Raw genomic sequence first — 3,390 nt, forward strand, 5'->3', positions numbered from 1 at the left:
AAGGATGGTGATTTTGAAGAAGTGTTGACGATCTTGGTCGATGACCAGTCTCCTCCGATGAGCCATCAACTTTATGGCTGAAGAGTGGCAAAGTTCTTTTTTTCACGGTCATGGGGCAAAAGGGGAGACAGTATTGCATTAAGGTGGTGTCCACGACATGTAGCTTTTGAGGTCTTGCCGGATCAAGTGGCCCCATTCCCGGGGCTAGGGAGATTGGTGTTGCTCGAGAGTGATTTCGGGCATGATTGCATTCTTGCATTTCTGTTAGGGGTCCTCATTACAAGTTTCATGGACTTGTGTATAATTGGGAGTTTCTTAGGGTCCTGCTTATAAGTTTTTCTGCTCCACCGCTTTGATTTAATGTAGTACCAGGTCCTTCTGGACCCTTCCCTTGTTAAAAGAATCTAATTTATAAGGTTTGGAACTAACACAAGCAACAAAATGAATAGCGAACAAACTTAAAGATCACACTCATGCACATTAACATCCAATTTGCACCTGTGAAAGTGAGTGGAATCCACTTCAGATGTAGGTTAGAGGTAAATGCATGCTTCATTGCGCCGTTCTTCACTCATGAATTTAAATCGTTTTTATCTAGCAAGTTATTGGATCGACTGCTAGTTTTGGTTTCAACTGAATGGCTTGGGTTTTAATTATGTTTTAGCAATTGTCTATGCGTCCATATATCGTGTCAGATGTTATTCGAAATAGTATTTGTTCTGAAAGAAGAGAGGATTTTTTTCGGTGCATGGTTGTGTTGTCTTTACACGTTTTGGCCTCAGTGTCAGCAGGTGGTGCTTGTGTGAGCCGCTTGGGAGCTCCTATTTGCATGTTGAAACTGTGAAATTGCTGCTACTACGCTCAAATGGGCCGGCACATGAAACTCTCGCTTGGTTAGCTCGGCTCCCTGCTCTGATCGCAGGTTTAGCTCAGAAGAATCGGCTATCAGTTCTTATTATTTGAAAATATTTGTTAAATCAAAAGTTGTTCATTTATATTTTTTGGAAACATCTTGAATTTTAATAAATTTTGTGATTTGAAAAACTGGATTTTTGAAAATATTCCTGAATTACAAAATGTATTCCTAATTCAAAAAGGTTTTCAAAATTTAAAATGTTTAAAAACTCTAAAAAGCCTTAAACATTTAAGATATCCATGAAATTTAGAAAAACCATGGAATTAAAAAATGCTACACCCTCTGATCCAAAATAAGTGTCATGGTCATGGATTACAAAAAATGTTCATGAATTTAAAAATATTTTTTTAATATCCATGATTTATAATAAATATTCATGAATTAAAATTTGGAAAAGAGAGGAAAAATAAAACGTAAAATAAAAAAGTAAAGAAGGAATGAAACCAATGGAAAAACTGTTAAAGCTGGTAGAGAAAACATGGAAAAGAAAGAAAATCTAAAAACCAAGCAGAACCTTTTCAAAACCGAGAAAACCGGCGGGCCTATTAGTAGAGCTACATAGATGTGAGTTTTGTAAATCAAACTATTCTACGCTACATGGGTAGAACCTAGTCTTTTTTTTAAGTTCGAATTACCAGGATTTCATTATATCATATGATGTGTCAGATCGCCGCCCACTAAATCCTTTAAAAAGTTTTGGAGTACATCGAACCAGTGTACTTGGCATGTGTCCGGGGTGGTTGGATTTCTATAAATGGACACAAAACTCTCAACGAGCCACATGCATCATTATATGCGGGGCCCATGGCGACCTCCGTAGTCCTCGACGCACCATGAAACTCCAGATTTAGGGATAGATAGATAGATAGATAGATAGATAGATAGATAGATAGATAGATAGATAGATTTAAAAAAAAGACAGTAGCCGGGCTGTTGTCCTCTCCTCTCAGGTACCCCCAGTTCGACCTCCGTAGTAGTCTTTCTCCTCCCCCGCCCGCCCATGGTGCAATGCACGCAAACGCTCATATATCCTCGTATGCACATGCACAGCAGCTAGCCCTGTAGCACATCGATGGATCTCCTGCAGCACGCGTACGCGAGTTCCATCATAACCCATTTCATTGATTCTGCATCCCCATGAGCACTCCTGACCTTCCCACTACTGGTGCCATGCATATATATCATCTCTGTCTGCCCAAGTGTGGACTGTGGTGAAACGGACCACCCCCACGGCACCACCACCTCCAGCATCGCACTCGCCTGGAGGTGTACGTACGTACCGTATGTTGTTGCTCATGTGCATGTGGTTGCTTGCATGGCTGGTGATGCTGAGCTGAGTAGACAAAACGAGGCATGGGGTTTTTGGACGGGCCGGTCATGGAAGCTACAGGCCAGACCGATCGATGGAAGTAGCCGTCGACCCTGCTGCTGCAGCAGGCAGCGGGACCACGGGCGGGCCAACTTCTTCCTGCTCCGCTGTAGACGGCTCGGACGATCCTGTTACTGTCGAGGAAGCATTATTGATCGATTGTATTCGTAGGGTAGCTCACCTACCGGCCACCGGTGTTCCTGTCTGTCATCCTCCCCTGCATCTGCATCTGCATGAAACCGAGTGCTCAGCTCCTCGTGCTCGATCGTGCTCCTGCCGCCGCTGCAGTGAACAGTGATGCGCATGCGTTGGCCGCCGGCCGGCTAGCTGGTCTTCCATCTCCATGGATCGTCGCTGGCCGTTTGTGCCTGTAGACTATCATCGAGCCATGCATGTGACGCACTGACGATACTGAGGGCGACTGATCCGGCTCAGCATCCCGTGACTCCCACTGTCTACTTGCGGGCATGCAGTATAATCCATCCCGAAGCAGGCTAAGCTAGATCTTGGATTATATGATTATATCTCGTTTGGAGTATGTGATCACTTCGGGGGTTTATTAACTACCGGCACTCGACACTCATATGCCCTGCATGCATCGGCAGATGAATCTGGTCCAGGTACATAGGTCGCTTGCTTGATGCCATGGCCGTCTCTTTCCACTCTTAATTGGCGAGGCGCGTGATCTGAGATCGATTAATGGACTAGAAGACACGAAACAGGCCCGATCAAATCCCACGTTTTTTTGTCGTGGCAGGGCCTAAGCTAATAAGGTCGATCTAAGACTTGAACGATCCCGCGAGAGCGCGGCGCGGCATTTAATCCCGTGCCGGCCGGCCGGCTAGCTGGTGTCACTTTTCTTTCGCTCCCTTTAAACCCCCATCATTTCCGGCTGGACCAGGCTTGGCTTCAATGAACTATGTATGATGATGAATGATGATGGATCGGTCTCCTCTTATTCAGGCCAACGAGGACGTGCCAAGGATGGGTGGTTCCTTCAAACCAAAATTATCATTTAATGGGAGAGCCTCATATAGCTTAATTGAAAGTCTGTTATGTTTCCACTTAAGCCACCTAGGTACCACTCTTTTCACCTACCACCAAC

The sequence above is a fragment of the Triticum dicoccoides genome, chromosome 6A, assembly GCF_002162155.2.
Source record: "Triticum dicoccoides isolate Atlit2015 ecotype Zavitan chromosome 6A, WEW_v2.0, whole genome shotgun sequence".
In the NCBI taxonomy this organism is placed as follows: domain Eukaryota; kingdom Viridiplantae; phylum Streptophyta; class Magnoliopsida; order Poales; family Poaceae; genus Triticum; species Triticum dicoccoides.